This window comes from Raphanus sativus, chromosome 2, assembly GCF_000801105.2.
Source record: "Raphanus sativus cultivar WK10039 chromosome 2, ASM80110v3, whole genome shotgun sequence".
In the NCBI taxonomy this organism is placed as follows: Eukaryota; Viridiplantae; Streptophyta; class Magnoliopsida; order Brassicales; family Brassicaceae; genus Raphanus; species Raphanus sativus.
Genome location: NC_079512.1, coordinates 14,235,337 through 14,250,038, shown reverse-complemented (window position 1 = coordinate 14,250,038; position 14,702 = coordinate 14,235,337). Strand labels below are relative to the sequence as shown.

The 14,702-nt window shown below is 34.3% G+C and overlaps 1 protein-coding gene across 1 annotated transcript in view; it reads left to right on the top strand.

Moving 5' to 3' along the window:
- LOC108835357 (histone deacetylase HDT1) overlaps positions 1 to 14,702 on the top strand; it is a 58,947-nt gene that overhangs the window by 25,130 nt on the left and 19,115 nt on the right. The window lies entirely within an intron of this gene.

The following is a 14,702-nucleotide window of genomic DNA, read 5'->3' as shown; positions in this document are numbered from 1 at the left end:
AGAATCAAGTTCTATATCCGTGATAGAATCAGGATTTGCAATGGAGATTTGCTCGAGATATGAAGGCAGACGCGAATACCCTTCTTCTGCTGATCCTCTCACCAATTTTTGTGCATATAACAGTGCTCTGTATGAAGTGGTGTAATCAAGCGTCATGCCAAACATGTTCTTCATTGCATCAGTGATATGCTGTGGAGTTATCCCATCAATGATCCCAACACGATTAATGAAAAGACTACCAACATACTTTGGAGTACAGTGTCTCCGCTGAGCAATTCGGTCTCCAATTGAGCATAAATGTTTTTCCACATACTTTGTTACCCAAAACGTGTTTGGCCCATGTTTCACACTCGCTCTGATCTTCCATCCACAAACCGCTAACCCGACATATTGCCACAAGGAGAGTTTTTGTCGATTTGTATATTCTGAAAGAAAACTTACCCCTCACTGCTGTCAACCGCAGCTCTGAAAGCAGTGCATCCTTGCTAACAAAACTCTGGTTGACATAGATGCTGGTACAATCCGATTTTCCTCCTTCAATAGCATTTGTCTTAGCATATGTCTTTTCAATTTCTTCAAAACAAATATTATCATCATCTTCCTCGTCCTCATCTAGAACATTTCCATAAAGACTGTAATCCCCACCATTCTGATCCGTTTCACCAACAATAGTGTTATCAGCATCCTCCTCCCCATTTTCCTCCTCCCCATCTTGATTTTCATCTTCAACAGACTCATTATCACCAACATCTTCAAAACATTCATCAGCTTCATCATTATCACCAACATCTTCTTCCCATTCACCAGCTTCATCATTATCACCAACATCTTCTTCCCATTCACCAGCTTTTTCTCTTTTCTCTGAAACCGTTTCCACCTTGCTGCGGCTTGATACACAAAAACATACTCTATGCGTTTTGAGTATCTCGAGCAAGTTTCGAACTTGTCTATCACTTGTAACATGAATGGGAGGACTGCCTGGAGTCATATCATTTCTGCTGGTAATGAGTAGCTAATCTCCACAGTCACTGATCTCATGTCCAGGTTATAATCTTCTTGAGCCATTGCAACAAGTTCAGCATGTGTTGAATCTTCATTCAATAAAAACAATCTTGCTCCTTTGAGATCATCAACCACAAAATCCCAACGGAAATCTCTCAACAACCATTCTCCATACACTGCATGTAACTTAAAAATCATCTGCAAATATTCAAAATAAAACACATTAGTAAACATAGAGAAAATGAAGAAGTTCAATAAACATTATCGCAGACGACTTAGAATTAAGTCGTCCAGAAGACTTAAAGGTAAGTCGTCTAAAGAGGTCACTTTTGCAATTGAAAATTAAAAGGGACGACTTAATTCTAAGTCGTCCGGCTTTGTTTGTTAAAAAAAAAATTCCAGACGACTTATATATAAGTCGTCTACGAGAAATGGGCTAGTTTTGCATTTGGCCGAATCGTGTCAGATCTTTGACTATTTCTGGACGACTTATAATTCAGTCGTCTCTGGAAAGTAAAAATTTCAATATTTTATTCAAACTAGACGACTTACATGTAAGTCGCCCTAGGTTAGTTTTGTAATTGAAAAATAAAACTTGAAATTTAATTTTCTCCAGACGACTTACTAAAAATCGTCCAGCTAGAAGACTTAATTTAAGGTCGTCCGGGATAAGCAAGGTTTGACCAGAAAATTGGGAAAAATTCTGGACGACTTTGCTTTCCCCGGACGACTTTAAATTAAGTCTTCTGACGGGACGACTTTATATTATGTCGTCTGGTAAAAGTTAAATTATGAAGTTTTATTTTTCAACTACAAAACTAACCTAAGACGACTTACACGTAAGTCGTCTAGTTTAATAAAATATTGAAATTTTAACTTTCCCAGAGACGACTGAATTATAAGTCGTCCAGAAATAGTCAAAGATCTGACACGATTCGGTCAAATGCAAAACTAGCCTGTTTCTCGTAGACGACTTATATAAGTCGTCTAGAGTGTTATTTTTCAACAAACAAAGCTGGACGACTTAGTTTAAGTCGTCCGTTTGACCAGAAGACTCATCAGTAAGTCTTCTACATACAGATGACTTACTTGTAAGTCTTCTACGCGAACAGATTTTGAAAAAAATTCAAATTCGTACCTTAAACTAGGTGAGATGACTTCGTTTGCACACAGGGTCTTCTCCAACCACCCAGAACCTCAAACGAAAGCAACCGTAAGTCAAAACGAAAGAAATATGGCTCTGTCAACCATCGCCCATATTTTGAATCAAAAGCTTGAGTTTTTTGGATGAATATGGAGAGAAAGTGAAAGAAATGTTGTTTTTAGTTCATAACAATTGAAACAGAGAGAGTGTAAAGAGATTTACGTGCATTAAAGGGCATTAAAAGCTCCAAACAGTTCGTACAAGGTTGTTCCCACTATTCATGGCAGTGGCAATATTGTAAATACTTGAAGAAAATGAGGTTGAGACAGTAAAAAAGCCATTTTCGAAAAACAAAAAAAAAGGGGTTAATGGCATTTTCGTAGATAAAATGCAGATGTGGAGTTAAAAACTCAAAAAAAAATGAGTCAAAAGAAAATGTTAGTTTTGTGTTTGACTTCAAGTTTTGAGTCACTTTTGCAAAAAGCCCAAAAATCTAACACTATAACTCTATTATATGTAATTTTTATGAATTATAAAATAAATTTCTACATTAAATATCAATAAAAGCCACTGATTTTTTAGTACTCCCTCTGTTTTTAAATAATACATGTTTTGAGATTTTCACACTTTTTAATAAAACATATTAAAATTTACTTATTAGTGCATAGTTTTTTGTTATTTTATATTTCCTATATTTCTAAACCAATAAAATTTCAAGAAATGCAATTAATGTTTTTGAGATTCACAATTATTCATAATTAGTTGACAAAAATTACATTGAAAATATGAAAAATACATCTTTTTGAAACAAAAAAATTTCTAAAACATACATCTTTAAAAAACAGAGGGAGTATATAATTTTCAAATAAATTCAGTTTACTGTTAGTGTAAAGGAAATAAAGTGATTTTATTTATAAATTCATGTAACAATGTATTAAAGGTTCTTGATGGATCCACAAGTAAAAAGGTTTTAAACTATCCTAAAAAATTAGATGACTCGGTCCAACAATTCACCTGCTTCGGTCTTAAGTGACCCTGTGCTTTATCTAGTAAAAAAAACAGAAAACGGAAGAAAAAAGAGACCATACAGCTCTTGACCAACGAACAATCTTTAATTGCAAAATCGAAAATCGATGATGAAAATCAAAGGTCTACCACGTATATCCAAAAAAGATGACTGCAAAATGAGGGAATTGTAAGGTATAAATCGTTTGCTCACTTTTAAATTGTTTTGGCTCGATTACTTTTACAAAATAAAAAAAATTCCCAAAGTGAAAAAAAATTCCCAGATCCTAACAAAAAGGGTTTTCTTCCACAGATCCTAACATGCAGATGAAGTGTTTCATAGATCTGAAATATTATGAAAGGAACCGAACCGGACGAACATCATCCGTATCATAGATCAGAGACTTTAAGACATCTGAAGAAACAAACAAAGGTGACCGTTAATAAAGCTTCCCAATCACTTCTCAGAACTAAATTTTGATCTTTCTATAAGTCACTTAACCATAAGTACAAAAGTGTATTCAGGTCATTGGTGGTGCAAATAGATGAAAAGAGAATATTATAAGAAGTACGACATTACACTTTTTCTTAGTAAAGATTGGTTAGTACTCCTGATGATTCTTATAAACCTCCAATTATCATTTGTTAAGATGATTTTTTATTTCCGATCAAGGAATACAATATTCTGTAACTTTTTTATTTACATGTTTTAGGTGATTGAAGGAATAAGGAACATTGGTTGTATTTTGCGCCTGCAAGGTAAAAAATAATTAAAAGTGAAACAATACGACCACCATAAAAGATAAATTTTCTCAATCATATGTTGCTAGAGGTTACCCTAGGTGGCTCTCTTCCTTTTTTGTGTAAGCAACCTTTAGTCCTTTAGGACTTTTGATGGGTATGATTGAGTTTTAGAGTATCTCTAATGTAAAACTCCATTTTTTCCTCCAAAATGGAGTAAAAGTGAATATGGAGTAAAATTGCTCCAACCCTACTCCATTTTTCACTCCATAATGGAGTCATGAACAAACAAAAAATAGATTACTCCATTTATGGAGTAAACTTCAAAATGGAGTGAGATATGGAGTTGGGTTGGAGCATATGTTACTCCATATTAACTTTTACTCTATTTTGGAGTAAAAAATGGAGTTGGGTTGGAGATGCTCTTAAGGCCTGTTCTTTTGGTTGCCGCGGAAGCAGCATCCAGCGGTTAAATTTATAAAAGGAAAACAAATAATCGAAGGCTTCATCTTTCTAATACTCGCCGCTGGATTTATAAGAAACAGATGCTTCCTCCGGTTTTTGTGTCGCTAGATTTTATAGCGTCATCAAAATCGTTGAATTTTCAGTCGCTGTGTATTTAGCATCAACTCAAACGACATAGAGAAGAAGAATTCAGTCATTGTGAAGTATTAATTTTCAGTTGCGAACACTGCCGCAGCGGCAACGAAAAGAACATGCCTTTATTCTGTATTGGGGATGTAATGGCTGTGGTTTGATCCACTTGTTAATGAAAATTATCTTTAGTGTGAAAAAAAAAGAAACAGTACGACCACCATAAAAGATAATTTCGTTGATACAACCGTTAAAAACTTTCAGTGTATTAGAACTTAGTCTGATATATATTATGTGGCTTTAACAGGACCCATCTCCGTATTGCATGCCGCATCCAAATGTGAAAAAGAAGCAAACTGATGAAATTTCTCCAAAAATAAAAACAAAAGGTAACGCATTATTCACAGCAGAACTAATAGTACTATAATTAGTCATAGAACCGATAATTGATAGGAATGGTGTCTGAAAGAAAATTATATAGTATGAAACGAATGGAAAGTTCTCTATTATGTCATGAATATTAGACAAATACGAAAATCTGTAAATCAATTTTAAACAATCATTCTATCTTCAGAATTAAATCAAATATTGAAAATAATATAATCAGTAAATTGGATATCTATACAGTTAAATGAAATATTGCAAACTAGTATTTTGGCCCGTGCTATGCACGGGCATTGCCTTTACTGTTAAAAAAAAATCCACATACAATTAGTAAATGATTTTTAATATTATAAAAAATAAATTACATAAATTAAAAAAGTATTTGAAAACTGCATAGTAAAGTTAATTTATATATGGATATTATCTAGTATATAAATAGATTAAATCGAATAAACTGATTAGATTAAATATAATATTATTATATGTAAATTATAGTATCTTATAACTAATAACATATAAAAAATTATTTTATTGATATGATCTTCATACTTAAACTGTTTATTTTAGTAATTCAATATTTTGTTTTAAGTTAAAAGTTATTTTCATTTTTATCAAGTTAAATGAAAATCATTTTCTGAAAAATATGTTTTATTTGAAGTACTATATGTTCTTATTTCTATTCTATAAAAATATAATTATTAATTAATATGTTTACTAATTATTTTCATGTGTTATCAAAGCCGATATCTAATTAAATAAAGTAAATTTACAAAATTTATATAAAGAAATATATTTATAGTTTTTTGGTATTAAACAAAAAACCAACGGCATATAAACCAAACCGAAATAGATATGATTTTAATACGGTAAATATTTTTCATAAACCAAAATACCGAAACCAAAAAAAGCCAAACCGAAATCTGGATTGGAGATATACCTCATTCTGAAATTGTGGAAGCTGTGAAGATAAAAAAATGTTTCTATTGATATGGTTCTTCGGGATGCAATTGTGACGGGACACTGGATTGTGAGTGCACAACAAATTTTTTTTGATGATTCATAACTGTAGTTTAATGCACGGGCTTTGCCATTAGCATAAAAAAGATTCTATATCTATACGATTATTTGCGAAGTGATTTTTCGCAACGGAGCTCTCACGTTAAAAGTTATAGTGGTTAATATCGATATTATCCTTAATGAATAAAATATATATAATTAAGCTAAAAATAAAATCAAAAATTAATTTATTTGATTAGATAATTGATTAAAATTAAAAATAGTAAGATTTATCCAAAATATAAAAACATTTTAAATTATAAATATAATTCCTATATGTATGTTGTGTTGTTATCTGAATTTTTTTAAATATAAAGTTGAAAACATAAAATATATAACTAAATATTAATCTATACTATTATTTGCGAAGTGATTTTTCGCAATAGAACTCTCACGTTAAAAGTTTGAGTGGTTAATATCGATAAAATATAATTAAGCTAAAAATAAAATCGAAAATTAATTTATTTGATTAGATAATTGACTAAAATTAATATTAGTAAGATTTATCCAAAATCTAAAAATATTTTAAAATATAAATATAATTCCTATATGTATATTGTGTTGTTATCTGAATTGTTTTAAAATATAAATTTGAAAACATAAAGTATATAACTAAATATTAATCAAATAGAATTCTAAATTTTATATAATTGAAAAGAGAATACTAAGTGACTTTTAAGATTTATTTCTATATAATAAATATGTGTACAAAGAAATTTTTAAAAATTATAATTAATATGTAAGAACTCAGACCAAATAAAATAATAATTATTATCATAGTGTTTTAGTTAGTAATACATATATTAATGAGTAATTATAAAATATTTAGTAATTATGATTTAATATAATAAAACTCAAACATAAAAACGAATTTAAACTTTATGAAATCAGATAACTAACTAATAATGATATAATAAAAATATTTTTAAAACTAAAAAGATAATTCATCCTGTGCTAAGCACGGATCAATTTTTGCTTGCATGTAAAATGAGTCATTTAAATCAAATGTACATACTTAATTTATTCAGTTTTATTTCTATCTGTTTTTAATGATTTTTCTGAACTATAAATTTCTAAAAGATTAACATAATAAAAGTTATTATTAAACATGTACGTAAAAAATACAATCTTTATATAAAATAATCTTAAGATAATCGAACATGCTCTACTATAACAAACAGTTTTGTTGATACCTTATATCCTTGGTAGAGGGTTTTTTTCACATCTTTAAATTTGAAAGAGCCATCGCATCATTATTGGTTAGCTAGCCACTGAATAAGATTTCTTGGAGGCTACAAAAAAAAATTAAAAGAGTTAGAGAGAATTCAGAAAAGATATAAGGATACACTTGTTTTAAGAAAAGGCTCATTCGTTTTGTTTTGTCTGTCATCTGAGTTTATCTTGTGCTTCATCATATATTGGTCTGACAATACTTCGTTTTTGTTACAGCCAAGTTTTTCTTTTGTTTTCTTCCTTCTCTGTTTCTGTGTTTTGTTGGATGCAAGCAAGCCGAGTAGTTTCCTAAAATAGGCCACGGAAAGAGGTTGATCAAAAGAAAAGACCACGGAAAGAACAGATGATTAAATACCAAATTTATAAACAATAAAGTTGGAGATACTTATCGTTAGTTGACAATCAGACAATGCTTTAAAACATGAGTAGACTCAGCATTTGGATGTGATTTTCAACCTGAAAGAAATAATAAAAGAATATTAGTTGTATGGATATTGATACATCAGTCAAAGATCTGAACAGAGAAAAAAACGAAAATATGAAGCAATGTAGAAGAAAGAAAGATGGAGAAGGTATAATAATGCAGTTTTACATCGTGATTTTTGAACGTGGTGATTATAATGGGAGAAATTTTAGGAATATAGGTATTTTGAGTTACTGAAAACTCGGGATTGAGATTGAGATTTTTCAGGAAAATAATTTTGATTAAAATATTTTTTAAAAAAACTTTTCCATATGGCAATATTTTGGAAAAGGAAAAAAAATTAAAAAACAGGTGTCAAACACAGAATTGTCAATTGACTTCTGTTTTATTGTATTAAAGATAGTTTTTTATTATAACAAACTGAGTTGTTTGAATCATTTCTTGGAAGTTCTTGCTGAGGAAGAGTAACCATTTATCACTCTTAATTCAATTCTATGATTGCTCAAGCTTACAGCAATATTGATTTTTTTTTGTTTTTGAAAAAATATATATTTCAAGATTTTCTTCTTTACTTTCAAACAATCTACTCGCTCTTTCCTTATCATTGAATCTAAATTTAAATATATAAAAGATATAGTTAAACCACATATATCTTCTTGCATGAGGCATGAATTTTGTGACCCTTTTACATGTTACATATATTTATTTATTTTTATCAAAACATGTTACATATATCAATATGAAAGTTATGCTATGATTGTAAAGATGAATCCGGCATATATTATATGAGTTGATAAAGATTGTTTTGAGATATATATATATATATATATAGGTTTTCAGTAAAAACACTTACATTCCATGGTTAGCCTGATAAGATAGTGTTTTGTTTCCAAGAGTGTAGCACTTCTGCATGAACAAACCATTCCGATTTGTATAGTAGAAGCCACAAAGCAAGAAGCCTAAGGTCAAAAAGTTGAGAAAGTATTTGTTTGAGAAGAGTGGCGAAGGTTTCATATATACAATAAAAAGAATTTTAGGTGTTGAGGTTAAGTTCAACATTTAGGAAATAACTGGGTGGCATATTCTGAAATATTCTAAATTTGAAACTTGATAGATTTTGTGAAAATGGAGATACAACCATAATTTGGAAAAAAATATTTAATATGTTTATATGGCACCTTCGTTTACATTAGATGATGATGATTGTTGCCTAAAAACTAATTTCGAGAATTAAATAATAGATTTAAGAATAATAAAGATGCCATATAGTTAGGAGTGTATCTAGTAATCTATGTTCCGTTCTGTTAATTGATATTGATTGTCGACCAAGTTTGAAAAAGCAATATTTTAAAAATATTCAGCTAAATGATACTGATTTTATATTTTTGGTTTAGCTGATTACGAAAACTATTAAAACGGGATTGAGTTAGGAATATACACAGTATATAATTGGAGATCACAACAATATTAATTCAAATAACTATTGTAAACTTCAAAAATTATAAACTTGAAAAATACTACATAAATGGGAAACATATTATATTTACATATAACTATATCTTGAATTGTTTTAGCTTTTGTTCTAGTTAGATTTATATTATGTGTATAATCATATGTTAAAATACTTTACGTTTTTTATGTTTAAGAGTTTAGAGATTGTTTAGTTAGAAAATTATTAGACTCGTATTAAATATGTTTATAAAATAATTATAGTGTTCATATTTGAACAGTGGGCCTTGAGCGATGGCCCAAATAGTTGAGTAAATCTTGTTGGTTCAATTTGTTGGGCGAATTTGTTTTCTAAATTTTAAATAAAATAAATATCGATAATACATAATTAAATTAAAAGCATAGCTTTAAAAAATTCTAGTGGCAAAGAGTTGTAAATAATATTTAGACAAAAAGGCACCTAAAAATATGGTCTTTTTTTTAATGGTATTGATACATAATGTGATTAGAAAGACTTCACATCCTTAAGAAGTGTAACATATTTAGATGTTCAACAGAAGAAACCCTAGCCGCTCTCTCTCTAGCGATTGCCATGGCGACTCTGAGATTCATATGATCTCGGTGTCGATCAAGCACTTCTGATCGATGACGTTTATCATCCAAGGCGCAAGGGAGACTTCGTACACTCCTTGCTCGCCTCCTCTCCTCCTCTTCGTAACGTCTCCGTCACGCAGATCTGTTTCCTTGCAACGCACGTTCTGTTCTAATCGTCTTGTACCGTTCCTTTGATCGGTTTACACTTAGTTCTCTCTTGTCCTTACAACGGGAGTGTATCGCTTCTGTTTGGTTCACATACTCTTTTGGTATCGTGAATCGATCTGGTTTCGTGTGATCCGTACGCAATACGCTGGTTCAATATCTCAGGATTCCAATCTGCTTGCTGGTTCTCCCCTGTCTAACTCTGTTTCATTGGATGGGGTCTAGGGAAACTTATCGGCCTGCTCATCAGGCAGCCATGAAAGGAAAAGGTATCCTCTACGAGGATGATGATGACGCGCCAATCAAGTTGGTGGATCGAGAAGAATCATTCGTGATCAAGGAGTTTAATCTAATTCTAATAGGGAAGATTTTGAACCCGAAGAAACAGATTGTCGAGAAGCTGCTACAAACTATGCCATCTCAATGGGGTTTAGCTGATAGGATCACAGCAAATGATATAGGAAATGGCAAGTTCTTATTCAACTTCATGACCGAGGAAGACCTCAAATCTGTATGTTCGTTTTGTATGTTCTTATTCAACTTTTGTATGTTCGTTTTGGTTCGATGGGAACCAATAGTCCATGATGACTACCCGTGGATCATTCCATTTTGGGTTCAACTCGTTGGCTTTCCATTACATTTATGGACTGATGCTAATCTCAGGAACATTGGAGGTAGCTTGGCCATGTGGACACACTTGAGTTAACGGAGGGGCGTATGTTAATTGACATCGACACTCGCAAACCTCTGAAGTTCTCACGTAAGGTGGAGTATAAAGGAGATGAGGTGACGATAGAGATAAAGTATACTCTGCTATTCAAGCACTGCACGACTTGTGGCATGCTTACTCATGAGAAAAATTATTGTCCGACCAATGATGTTCAGTCGCGGATTCAGGTTCCGGACCGCACTGATGTTTTCACGAGAATGCAATTACCAGATGACAGACATCCTAGCTATCGCACGGGTAGGGATGTATCAGCAGGGAATCAACGCAATTACCAGTCCTCACTGCAGCTTAGGGAAGATCCCCCTCCTCGTTCCAATATTCGAGCAAGGTACAATGATGGTTCTTCTCATAGAGAACACATGAAGGAGGCTTTGATGCAGAGACAAGAAGCTCGTGGATCATACTCAAATACATGGGAAGCTAATCGTTGGAATGGAAACAGCAGGCAGAGTAGTCACTCAGACCAGATTATCAGGAGACGCGATGATCATTTGAGGAACCATATGAGCAGTGGTGCACGAGCTCGGTCAGGTCCATATGACCGATCAAAAACACAGACGTGGAAGGAGAAATCCAAGCTTTCCGATAGGTCATCTGAACATGTATACCCTACAAATCGTGGGGCTCGGTAAGAGGGAAGCAGTCGCGTCTTGGCTATAAGGAGTACCGATGATGGAGAAGATACAAGTTCTCTCTTGGTTGTTTCACATAAACAATCGTCAGAGCAAGTGACTCACGTCACAAGTATCCCGCAGGAAAGGAGCAAAGAGATTGTGGGCGTCAGGAAGCTAGCTAGCGCTATTGTCAGTCCTTTGGGAGATCACCCAATGGAAGAGAACGTGACGGTGAGGAACATAGGTGAGGGTAGGATCTTATTGTTCTCCCCTTCGGTTGGAAATGATCCTATTATAGAGGATGATCAGATGATTGGAGCTTTATCTGAGATGGAGCCGATGGATCATTTGGCTGGTGAGATGATGGAAGATGAAATTGAGGGAGACGATTTACTTGGGTTGGACTTGATGGAAATGGAGGATAGTAGCTCTCTAGCTATAGCTACGGAAGTGGGTGATGATAAAACCATTAAGTCCACGAGAGCTAGAAAGCATGGAAACAAACGTGGTGCTTCCTTGGGCATGAACACGAATAAGTTTGAGATTATAAGTCGAGGATCTCCAAGTCGTCGCCCAATTCCGTCCAGATCTCACAATGGGAATGGGGATAAGCAGAAGAAAAAACATGGTTCAACAAAGTCAACGCATGATGGTTTGATGGGTTCGAAAAACTCATCAAAAAATCATCAATGAGGACAATCAGTTGGAACTGTCGAGGATTGGGAGCGACCTCACAGTTCGACGCCTTACGGAGATGTGTCAAAAGCATCGCCCATGACTTGTGTTCCTTTCTGAAACGAAGAATAGGAGGCTGCGGTTGCAAAACCTTCAGGCTGACTTAGGATTTGATCATGTGTTTACCGTTGAGCCACTTGGTCTCAGCGGAGGTTTAGCTTTATTTTTTATGGATGAATTTCAAGTTAATGTTTTGTTTTCAAATAACCGAATGATTGACATTGAGGCAGTCATTGATGGAATAAAAGTCTTTATGACGTTTGTTTATGGAGATCCAGTATTAGAACGAAGAGATCAAGTTTGGGAACGTCTTACGCATTTCTCAACAACAAGGAATGGACCTTGGTTTATGATAGGAGATTTCAATGAAATTACTGATCATAATGAAAAAGAAGGAGGTAGACAACGCACTGATAGTTCATTTTTACCTTTCAAGCAAATGCTAAGTGATTGTGGGATGCTGGAATTTCCATATACTTGGAATATGCTATCATGGGTTGGTAAAAGAGCAGAGAGAGTAACTGTTAGATGTCGGCTGGACAGAGCAGTAGGAAATGCTGACTGGCATGAAAAGTTCTCTCATTCGAAGATGAAGTATATGAGGTTATGGGGGTCGGATCATCGTCCGATACTTGCTGATATCCTCAAAAAACCATCCAGGAGATCGAGGAAATTTAAGTTTGACAAAAGATGGTTGGACAATGAGGAACTGAGACAAGTTATTTTGGAGGGATGGAAATCACCTGATCTTCCTCCCAATGCTTCTATAATGGACATATTTCCAGTTGTAGAAAGGCTTTGAGTGAGTGGAGGAGACAAAATAATATAAACTCTGCGAAATTGGTGGAAGAGCTTAAAGAAAAAGTGGAAGGTTTATATGCAGATGATAATGCCACAACTGAGGAGATTGCAGCAGCTTTGATGGAGCTTTCTGATGCTCTTAAGGCAGAAGAAGTGTTCTGGAAACAAAAGAGTCGTGTATTTTGGCTAAGGGAAGGAGATCGCAATACGAAGTTTTTCCATGCCTTAACGAAACAAAGGAGAGCAAGGAACAAGATCACTCAGTTATTGGATGAAAATGGAAATATTGTGGAAGATGAAGAAGGATTAGTAGCCATTGCTACTAGCTATTTTAGACAAATCTTTGAGTCGTCTAATCCACAGGATATTGAAGAAGCTCTATCTGCAGTCCCTACGAAAATAACAGTGCCAATGATTGAAAGTCTTACAGCACCTATAACGGAGTGGGAGATAAAACTAGCTCTCTTTGCTATGCATCCAGAAAAAGCCCCGGGGCCAGATGGGATGACTGCGCTGTTCTACCAGAAGTTTTGGGATATAGTAAAGGATGATTTAACTCGTATGGTTAATAAGTTCCTTACGGAAGGGATAATGCATGATGGTCTGAATGAAACTAATATATGCCTCATCCCAAAGATAACAACACCTAATGTGATGGCTCAGTTCCGGCCTATTAGTTTGTGTAACGTAAGTTACAAGATTATCTCTAAGGTCCTATGTCAGAGACTTAAGAAAGTGTACCAGGCTTGATATCGGAAACCCAGTCAGCCTTTGTTGCTGGCAGACAAATTTCTGAAAATATTATGATTGCTCAAGAGATGTTCCACGCTCTCAGGACAAAGCCTAGCGGACGCAACAAAAGAATGGATATTAAGACATATATGAGTAAAGCCTATGATAGGATGGAGTGGTCATTTATTGAAGCTGTGATGAGGAAGATGGGCTTCTCAGAAACTTGGGTCACATGGATTATGAGATGCATAACATCTGTACAATACAAAGTCCTCATGAATGGGCAACCGAGAGGAAATATTATTCCAGGAAGAGGCCTACGCCAAGGAGATCCTTTGTCTCCTTTCATTTTTATTCTATGCACGGAAGCGCTCGTTACCCTTCTTAATCACGCAGAGAACCAGGGAAAGATAACAGGGATGCGCGTTACCCGCGCGTGTCCATCGGTATCCCACCTGCTATTTGCTGATGATAGCCTTTTCTTCTGTAAGGCGGAGCCCCGTGAATGTGAAGAAGTAATGAAAGTGATCAGGATCTATGGTAAAGCATCAGGACAATGTATTAACTTTGACAAATCCTCCTTACTCTTTGGTAAGAGGATTAACGCAACCACAAGGCAAGAGATCAAAGATGTTCTTGGAATACATAATGATGGAGGGATGGGGACTTATTTGGGTATTCCAGAAGATATTAGTGGCTCAAAATGCAAGCTTTTTGCCTTCTTAAAAGATAAACTAATGCATAGAGTGAATGGCTGGACATGGCGCTGGCTCTCGAAAGGAGGAAAGGAGGTATTGATTAAATCCATTTTGCTTGCTCTCCCGACGTATGTTATGTCTACTTTCCTGCTCCCATTGGAGATATGTGAAAATCTTGCCAGTACTATTGCCCAATTCTGATGGAGCTCGAATCCCCCTAAGAGAGGAATACACTGGTCAAAATGGGAGAAAGTCTGTCTACCGAGAGAAAAAGGAGGGATTGGTTTTCGCATGATTCACGAGTTCAACCTGGCACTACTGGTGAAACAATTATGGAGGCTAACACAAAACCCAGATTCACTGGTAGCCCGTGTCTTAAGAGGAAGATATTACAGACTAAACTCGCCTTTACGAGCAAATTCTGTAAATAGTCCTTCTTATGTCTGGACTAATATTTCCGCTGCGAGGGAGCTTTTGTTGCTGGGGATAAGGCAGAAAATACATTCTGGTTATGAGGTTAAGGTGTGGGAGGACCCCTGGATTCCATTGAATCCTGCTAGACCAGCTATACCCGCAAAGATCCGAACCAAACCCGAACCGA